Below are 10,681 nucleotides of genomic sequence, written 5' to 3' on the forward strand. Positions count from 1 at the left end.
GCCTTGTTATTTGCTTGAAGTTTGATATTTCACTAGTTTAAAGTGTTAATGGAGTTTGATACTACTAAAGGAATTAAGTTTGATAGTACTCAGATTCCTTGCGAACATCAGATTCAATCCTAACTAGCTGAAAGTAAAACCTACGGAGAATTTGCAGACCTAGCTAAATCGTGCATATGTTAACTATATCAAGATTCTGTTAGTATTCTGTATTCAAAACCAGAAAATCAGAAGACGTAAAACAAAAACAGAAAATTCTGAGCTCATAAGTTTCTTGTGTGTACTTAAGGAATTTAATGAGAAAAAAACATAACTAGGCCATATTTAAGAAAAAATTGCAAAATCATAGCAGTAATTATTGATTATCATTTCTGGCAACTAAATATTAATATGTTGTAGCAGCTTCCAACATCGGAACCTTCTCTTTGCTGAGATTCATGCTTATTTCAGTCCTTAATTGCATGTATTTTCGATCATTATTAGTTTATTATATTTTCTTTTATAAACTAATATTTTACTTTTTATTGTAGTAATCATAATATCACCAGTACATCACTAATTTATAAGCAGTGGAAGATAGAGATTCAGGGCCCACTTTATGATAGATAAAAATAGGATTAAGAAAATATATAGTATCAATCTGATAGGTATAATAATGGTTTATTTTATTTGAAGTATTTTTTCCAAACGAGGACAAGGTGAGTTGCTCTGATGGTAAGCACCCTCCACTTCCAACCAAGAGGTTGTGAGTTCGAGTCACCCCAAGAACAAGGTGGGGAGTTCTTGGAGGGAAGGATGTCGAGGGTCATTTAGAAACAGCCTCTCTATTACAGGGTAGGGGTAAGGTCTGCGTACACATACTACCCTCCCCAGACCGGGTTGTTGTTGTTGTTGTTGTTGTTGTTTCCAAATGAAACTATCAATGTATTTCAAAAATTTAAATGTATGCATATGTATTTTGAATATTTAACTGTATAGTGATGGTATAATTTAAGTAACAATAAATATTTCAAATATGTTCATTATATTACAGGTATGCATTTTTAATTATTAACTACATAATATCAATGGGAGGTCTTATATATTGTATAATGCTAGTATAATTAATAATGTATTTTGATGATTCAAATATGTTGTTATGTATTTGTAAATCATATATATGGTATAATTTTAATATAATAATGATATACCGTATTATACTAGTATAATAAGGGTATCTTAATGTTTGACATTTTAGATGTGATTGTTTTAAATGTAAATTAGGTTTAATATTATACATGAAATAATAGTTGTATAATTATTAGTATCATGGGTGATTCAGATGTGATTCGAACTGATAGAATCCTCTGTGAATGTGAGTATATATAATCTATGGAATGACTATTCTGAAGGATTTTATATCCATCTAAAAGAGATAAAACCGAATGCTTTTCCATTTTCATGCGTGGCTCAAATACAGGAAAGGCCAAGGAAGGAAGGAAGAGTTAAGAGAGAACGAGTAATGGGACCAGGTAGTGCTTTTACGAAGTAATTGATATTCAAATGCATTTTTACATTAGAAAGAGATCCGTAGAAAGAAAAAGAATATGATTCCATTTGTGTTGATTCCACAAAGCAAATAAAGTTAGATTTTTTTAGGTTTGGAGAGAATGCGGGAGAATAGTTGGAAGGCTAAAAATATGGCGGAAAGTAGGAATGAAAAATTATAGTTTTAGTATAATGGTGTGACAGAAGATTAACAAATTAAAATGGAACAAAACTGATCCCTTGATTTGTGGCCAAGTCATTAACGTTTAATTTTTCAAAATCTATTCTATTTATAAATAAATCTACTAAATTTGGAATAAATGAAAAATGCTTTCCTTTAGATAAATAGTCTCACAAAAGTTTTGTACGATGTAAAAATCCCGAATTTGTTTAATCTCCTCACAGTTGTCCAAGATTTCAGATTAATTTCTCCCGGGATAAAACAGAATAACTATTCTGTGATAGCGGCACTTCAAATCACAGAACTTCGGCGAACTCATATGGCAGAGTAAATCACACAAAATGTTTAGGTTTTGCTTTGAAAAACAATGCAGAATGCAAAAGATAGAAGGGAGAGATTTACAGATTCGGTGGTGAAAAATGAGGTTTGGGAAGCCTCAGAGCCTATGCTTCGTATTGATGTGATGTACAAGGAAGGTGATTCGGTTGGGTGCTTCTTTGAGAGAGTGTTCAACTGCTAGCAGAGCCTTGCAATTGATTATATTCGCGACCAGATCGGAATGAGTGACTCTCAACAATGGCCCTAGTGGATTCAAAACATTAAAGTGCGGTGCCTAAGGATTTTGAGCCTGTAGTATGGTTAAGTATCGAGCTTTTGCACCAAACTTTGGAAAGGGTTTGGGGTGTTCTATGTTATCTTCGGTCTGCAGTGTAGCATTGGAGGAATGGGAGAAAATGACTTCGGGTTCATAAAGGAAATATCATAATGGGCGTATTAGTTGAAGATGCGAATGTGCGTACAAGGAGGGTATGAGATGGTTTGTAGGTTTTAAGACAATGTGGTCCCATGAAATGGGGTCACTCAGGACGAGTGCAGATTTGGTTCGTTACGTTGGAATGGAGCTATTGTTACTATTTCTAAGGCAATTAGATAATAAATTAGAAGAAGCGAGGTCGGTTAGTAATGGTTGGATCAGCATGGTTGTGGCAGTGATCAGTTTATTTAGCGTGAAGTTATACATATGGTTTGTGGTTGTACTCGTGGGTTTAACAGCCACCATAAATTGATTGATTCGGGAGATATTTAATTCTAACGGTCTTGTTATGTAAATGGATTCCAAAAAAGTCATGGCAGTTTAGATCGCGATTTGAGGTTGGTATATCTCTACAGTCTGGGAATTCGGTTGCGTATTGCATTGGTTCTTCGGAAATAAGCTAGGTGGAAGGTTTCTAGCCAATGGTGTGACTTATTCCACTAGTAGTTCAAGGGTTATAGTGAATACGTGTATTATCGCGTAGCGGCATGATAGGTGCAGTAAACGACACAAAATTTGGAAGTTGAGGATCAAGGTTGCAGTTCAGTGTTGACACGGATGTCATGAGCTCGGACGAGCAGGGAAGGATTAAGATGTTTAGAACAAGCTGGTATTGTCTTTAGCTTCACCTGAAATCGGTGTCATGTGTAAGAAGATTTGTGTACTGATTTTTGCAAACTTTCGATTCGCTTTACAGCATTGTGTAACTTGTAGTATGGATGTGCAGGTTTTGTTACCTGATGCGGAAGGTCAGGGGGCGTATTCCGCGGAAAGATTGTACAAGGGTGACGTGTAGTCACTTAATTGATTAAGGATTGAAACCAAGTATGGAGAATTTTGGTACTTTCGCTAATGTGAGAGTTAGGGCCTGAAAGGCGCTCTATTCAGTTGGTTGAGAATTGTGAAAATTTGTATCAAATTCGACGGTTGTTCTTGCGTGTCATGGAAAAAGGGTCATTATGGATCCTTCAGAGATTATTTACCCAAGCATGGTATGATCAAATCGGTTTGAGGTCCGTTGATGGGTCCAAACCTGGATGTGTACTCTACACCAGCATGGATGTGTTCATTCAGCATAACATTCCTTATGGAAGAATATTCGGGCGTGGGATGTTAATTTCGTCGCCAGCTATTTCATGTGATACTTTATTGTGCCATGTGCCTGTGAGACGGCTTGATTATTTGTAAAATGTGTTGAGGTCCCGCACATAGATGGTGTTATGTGAGCAGGATGGCTCTCGAGATACAGATTATATATCGCACCTTAGTTGTGCGTGAGTTTCATGGCGTATGACGCTACCCATCTCCCCAGGATTTACACCATGCACTTGACGTGCTTATGATTGATATTCATGCATTCGTGAGTATAAGTGCTACGGTTTGAGGTGTGTTTTCCTTAGATAATTTTTGCGGATCGGGTGACATGCTGCCACGGGTAACATGGTTGGATCGGGTGGCACGCCACCATGGGTATTATATGTAAATTGGGTTGTACGCCAAAATAGCATGATGTTGGGCACATTTTGATATATCTATTCTTGTATGTTTTGTTCACATTATCTGAGAAAGATTCATGACATCTTTTCAGTTGTTAAATTAGTTACGTGGGTTGAGTAACTCTTTCCAGAGTTCGTTTTCTTTATGTATCACATTCGAGTTTGTAGTTGTTGGGCACATTGTGGCATCAAAGGAGATTTTTGGCAGTATCTGGGGTGGCTTATTTCCTGAGTAGCTCATGCTGGAGGAGAGACGAGATTATTGGACCTGGGATCAGTGCGGACAGATCTTATGAAACATAAAGAGCAAATATCGTTATTTGGTTCATAATGAGGCAATGGTTCTTGTCAGAAGGAGAAACTCAATAATTTGTTGACTCGGAAGCTGGTTATGAATTTCAACACATTTCTTCCATCGTGGAAGCATTTCAAGAGTTGGAACAGGACTTATACGTATCATGAGATATGTTGTGAACATCAGATTCGTGGAATTTCGGCTATTGTTATCGGAGGATGTTATTATGGCCAGGTGAATGATGCGGTGCATGGTCTAAATTCAACAAAGGTATGCAATCCTGTATTGGTGCATCAAGTAGTGATTGATACGGTATTCGTAGGTTGGAAGCAGGCATGGTGGAGAATTCTGGATGTTAGAATTGGGCTCTAAGGCTTAATTGCCTAAATAAAGGAGAGAATCTTCAGATTGGCTTAAGCTAATGTGCTCAATTGGGTGCGGTAGCATGGGTAGGTACTCGAAGTGTTAAACAGTGATTTTGGACAACGACGGAACAGTCCTTAGCATGTTTGAGGATGAACGTATATTTAAGTGGGAGAGAATGTAACGACCCAACTAGTCGTTTTGACTGTTAGAACCCCGTTCCCTTAAATAAGACTCCCCATATGTACTTTTATTAATTATGACTTACGGGGATGGTTGGCTTAGAATTTGGAAGTGATCGGGTTGAAATCGAAACAATTGGTTCCTTAGTTTGGTTTTAAAAGGGCAAGTTTGACTTCGGTCAACACTTTGAGAAAATGACCTGGAATCGGGATTTGAAGGTTCCAGCAGGTTCGTATGATGATTTCGGACTTGGGCATATGATAATGTGGAAGTTAGCATTTTGGAAGAATTCCATAAATTTGGGTTGCAGTGCATTTCGATGTTATCGATATCTGTTTGGAATTTTGAGTCTGGGAATAACTCCGTATGGTGATTCTGGTATTCAGAGCGCGTCCCGAAGTGGATTTGGAGGTCCGTATGTCATTTTGGAGTCATTTGGCTAAAGTTAGAAATTTGAAGGTTTTTGAGAAGTTTGACCGGGAGTGGACTTTTTTTATATCGAGGTCGGATTCCAATTACGGAAGTTGGAGTAGGTTCGTAATGTCAGTTATGACTTGTGCGCAAAATTTGAGGTCAATCGGACGCGGTTTGATAGGTTTCGTCATCGAATGTAGAAGTTTGAAATTCTAAAGTTCATTAGACTTGGAATGGGGTGTGATTCATGAATTCGACGTTGTTTGATGTGATTTGAAGGCTCGAATAAGTTCGTAATGTGTTTTGGGACGTGTTGGTATAATTTTTTAAGGTCCCGAAGGCCTCGGGTGGTTAACGGATCGAATTTGCAATTTGAAGAAGAGTTGAGGCAGCTGATATCTGGTGTGATCGCACCTGCGCAAAAAGGGCTGCGGGTGCGAAGCCGCAGGTGCGAAAAATCCATCGCAGGCGCGGGCACTGCAGGCGCTAAGAATTTTGCCGTGGGTGCGAAGCCGCAAGTGCGAGAAATCCATTGCACCCGCGGACAGTGCAGGCACGAAGGATTTTGCCGCGGGTGCGAATCCGCTGGCGCGAAGGATTTTGCCGCGGGCGCGATGATCGTTGGGCAGTGAGTGTTTAAAGCGGGGATTTGAGCATTTTTGCTCATTTCTTCATTCTTGGGAGATTTTGGAGCTTTTTAATAGGGGATTTCAACTAGCAATTTGAAGGTAAGTTAATTCTACACACTTTGAGGTAAATACATAGATTAAGGGTAGATTATAACTAGTAAATCTTAGAAATCAAAGGTTTAGATGAAAAACCTAGATTCTTATAAAAACAAGATTTTAACCACGAAAATGGTTATGGAATTGGATAGAAACTATATATTTTAGTTCTTGAGATTATGGGTAGCGTTTTCATCCGAAAATTTCCGGAATTCGGGCACGTGGGCCCGGGGTGAATTTTAAAAATTTTACCATTTTGGGTTGGGTAATTAATTAAATAGCCTAAATTCGAATTATTGAGCACGTATTAATTATTTTGTATAACATTTGGATAGTTTCGGATTTTTCGGCATCGAATTGGGAATTTAATGCGACGTGGTGATCGAGAAGTGGACTTTGAGACAAGGTAATTTTCTTGTCTAATCTTGTGAGGGGAAAATTGCCCCATAGGTGATTAAACTAATAATTATTGTTAATTGTGGGGGCTACGTATGCACGAGATGATGAGAGTCCGTACGTAGCTACTATCTATGCTATAGCCCGGGTAGTTTAGGACTCAAAGCATGAATTATGTGTGTAAATTATATCCTTTATTTAATTAAATTATTTGAAATATATTGTGAATTGTTAGGAAAAGATAGTAAAAGATGGAAATCTTATATACTTAATTTTTTGCTTAAATTAATTAATTGTTAAAAGAATTGTTCATCCTCTCGAATTTATCTATAATAAATGTACTCTCCTTCCGGAGGTACATAAGAAAATGTTCTCCTTTCTTCTAGAGCGGGCCGAACGCCTTGGGAGTATAGATGCATCTATGGATCACGCCGCACATCCCTCGGCAATGAACACGACACTCTGGATCGGGCCGTAAGACCTCGGCAGAAATCGTGCCTAATAATAATAATAATTACATGATACTTTGTCATTTTAATTGCAGCTTGTGAATTTAATTAGTAGATTGGGAATTGTTGCATTTGAAGAAATTTAATTATTTCTGTTGGTTAAATAAAATTATTGTTAACTCTATGAATCATGTTGATTTAAATATTTCTATTTTTATGTTATTTATTATTATTGACCCTTAGTGAGTGTCAAAGTCGACCATCTCGTCTCTGCCTCTTCGAGATTAGGCTTGATACTTACTGGGTACACGTTGTTTGCGTACTCATGCTACACTTGCTGCACATTTTTGTGTAGGAACGTATATGTCCAGCGGGCTTGTGGGAGCAGAGGTGTGATTAATGCAGAGACTTAGGTGAATTGCATTCTATATTACGATCCGCAGCCAGTAGAGTCTCCTTTAGAGTTATTTATATTTTTCCTGTCTAATTTGTATTCCGGACAGTTGCTGTATTTTATTTTATATTCCTAGTAAATGCTCATGCACCTGTGACACTGGGTTTTGGGAGGATTAATGGGTTGTTCTGTAGTGAATTTGTTAAAAGTATTATTATTTACTCTGTAAATCCCTATTCTTTACTATGTATATTAAAGGAAAATATGATTTCAAAAGTAATAAAAATGAGAACCCAGTATGTATTTATTGTTAGTTTGCCTGACAGTGGTGTCCGGCGCCATCACGACCTTAATGAATTTTGGGTCGTAACAGCCTGGGGTAGGTGGAGTCTCGGGAGCCCGAAACCTCTTTGTCTTGGAACGATTTGTTATTTCGGTCGCGATCCGCTCTCTTATCAGTAGCGAACCAATCCGCTGACTGGAAACCTCTGCCTCGTCCTTCTGCCCTTTCGTAGGCAAAAATTGACCTCTGTAAGACCTTCGGTCTGTGTTGAAATCATCCTTCAACTTTTTCTTATTCTTCTCTCGGTCCCGACCCTTGGTTGATGCCGGAAAACCGAGCTGGTCATCTTCTATTCATATCTTCGATTCGTAGCGTTTATGGACGTCTGCCCATGTTGTCGCTTGGAACTCGAGCAGACTTTCTTTCAATTTTAGGAAAGTGTCAAAACTCCTCGGATTAAGCCCTTTAGTAATTGCCTCAGCTACCCATTCGTCTGGCACGGTCGGTAATAGCATCCTTTCCTTCTGAAATCTAGTAAAAAACTCCCGCGCAATTTGGACTCTCCTTATGTAATCTGAATATGTCGGCCTTTCGTGGCTATAACTTCCAACCCCCCATGGGTCCTGATAAAAATTTCCACGAGCATCCCGAAGGAATCTATTGATTTTTAGGGTAAAAGTGAATACCATGCCAGGGTCCCTTTCGTGAGGGTCTCCCCGAACTTCTTCAACAAGACTGATTCAATCTCGTGTGGAGCTAAGTCGTTTCCTCTCACTGTTGTTGTATATGTGGTGATCTGCTCCCGATGATCCGAAGTCCTATCATATTTTGGCACTCCTGGCATTTTGAACCGCTTGGGTATTAAATCCGGCGTCGGGCTTGGTTTGAACGGCAAGTGGTGTATTTCTCTCATAAACCGCATGAGTTCAGTTTTAAAGGGATAATTCTCATTATTGTTACCGGATCCGCTGTCGTCCCCCCCTCCTCCCCGGGCCTTGTCAAAGCCGACCTCACCCCTCGAGGTGTTATTCTCAACCTTTGGTGTTGTTTGATTTGCGGGAGCATCGGGAGGAACTGGACCTCTTCCATTCGTGTTGTTGGAAGCACCCGACAACGCTTGCTTCAACTTTGTCATGACCTGATCTTGTCGTGAGAGATGACCCATAATAGCCCTTTGTTGCTCCCTTAAGATTCTCACCATTTCTACAACGTACTCGTCTTCAGCATCATCAGGAGTTGCCTCTCGTACGTGTTGTGGATATTGTCTGCCATGGACCGGCGTGGCTACGCCCTCCTCGTTGCGTGTATCACCGATCGAATCTTCATGTTGCGGTTGATTTCCCAGGGCCTCAATGTTGTGCGTGATATTGACATTGTTATCTGCCATTTTTTATGATTTTTTGCTAAGAAATAAAGAATTAAATAGGTTAGTAATAGATGCAAGGATCAACCCAATTATGCAGCTGTCTAAGCCCCATGATGGGTGCCAAACTGTATACCCTTAAAATGGTATAGTTGAATTTGTAACGTGATTTTTAGACAAGCTGTCATACTTCTTTTTTCCCGCAACCCTTATTACGAGGTTGAGTTAGAAAAGTTTTTCCAATTGAAGTGATGATTTGAAAATGAATTATTTATTATTCGGAGTCGCCACTTGGAATTGAGTTTTGGTGTTTCAAATCACCTTTTATTTGAATCCCTCATCTAACGAAAGATTTGACTCCTTATTTATGGTCTACAAAAACAGAAGACTGAATAAGAATTTTTGTTGACCGAGGGGAAGGTGTGAGGCACCCCTCGAGTCTCTTGGTTCTAACAAGGTCGCTTTTATTGACTTATGTCCGGCTTAAATCAATTCTTGGCTATTCTTGTATTTTTATTGATTATGGTTTGCCTATTACCACTTAACTAATTATTAAATTTTATTAATTATTTTGACCTAGATGCAGTATGCACACAAGGTATTTATTTGAAATTGAATGTTAAACCAAGGTACGGAATGTACACATGGTCAAAACATAATTATTTTGAATTTAAAGGTATCAAGACGCGGGAATGTGCACAAGATCCTTTTATTACTCAAGCATATCAATCCAAGGTTCGGGTATGAACACATGGGCTAATATTTAAAGTACATCTAAAGTTTTTCTAGCATTTTAGAATATCTCAATTATTTATCTATTATTATTATTATTATTATTATTATTATTATTATTATTATTATTATTATTATTATTATTATTATTATTATTATTATTATTATTATTATACCTATTCTAACGAATCTTAAGGTTTTAAAGTAAAATATAACTAAGAGATGAACATTAGCCTAGAAGATAGAACCAAATCAACGAAGTTTTCTACTGATGCGTTACAATTTAAACGAACCTACATCACATTAGATTTATTATTATCTAAAAACATTTATACAAAAAACAAAATGCAAATTCCAGCCATATTTATCAGTGAAACTTAATATAAAATAATAATCTTAATTTGCTATCATATTGTTCTGTGTGAGTAACTTGTCCTAATTTGATATAGACATCTATATGAACATGAATCTGATTTAACTATTAAAGAACCAAAATTTCAGCAACTCAAGTAATAAACTAAGACATGCTCCAATAAAATTTTGTCAATAACGTTACTTCATACCAAAAATATAAATGAAACTTCTAAGAAAAATAAACAAAACTATAACAAAGTAAAAAAAAAAAACTTTAGGCACCCATCCTACTTAAAACTGAAAGAAAGAGCAAAAAAAAAAAATAAAGAACAAAGAACTCGTCTTAGTTATTATTTTACTAAAGTCGCAAACAATCCAACGATGTACATTAGATCAAACAAAAATTTCGATTGTCATGGGAATCTAAAATTAAAGATTAAAATAAACTCATCCAAGAATCTAATAATTACTTATGAACAACATAAAAGTCCTCCTCTTTTAAAGGATTCTGTTTCAAACCTTTACTCATAGTAAACAATATTGAGAATGCAGAAACCGAACAAGACTAAAACTTCTCCAATTCTTATGCCATAAAAATGATTCAAAAGATATCAATAAACATATCTAACCATGTATGAGCCAGATATTAAAGAGACGGAGATGAATCTTTTTGTAGAGATTTTAACAAAACCACAGCTACAATCTACTTATT

The sequence above is a fragment of the Nicotiana tabacum genome, chromosome 22, assembly GCF_000715075.1.
Source record: "Nicotiana tabacum cultivar K326 chromosome 22, ASM71507v2, whole genome shotgun sequence".
NCBI classification, from domain to species: Eukaryota; Viridiplantae; Streptophyta; class Magnoliopsida; order Solanales; family Solanaceae; genus Nicotiana; species Nicotiana tabacum.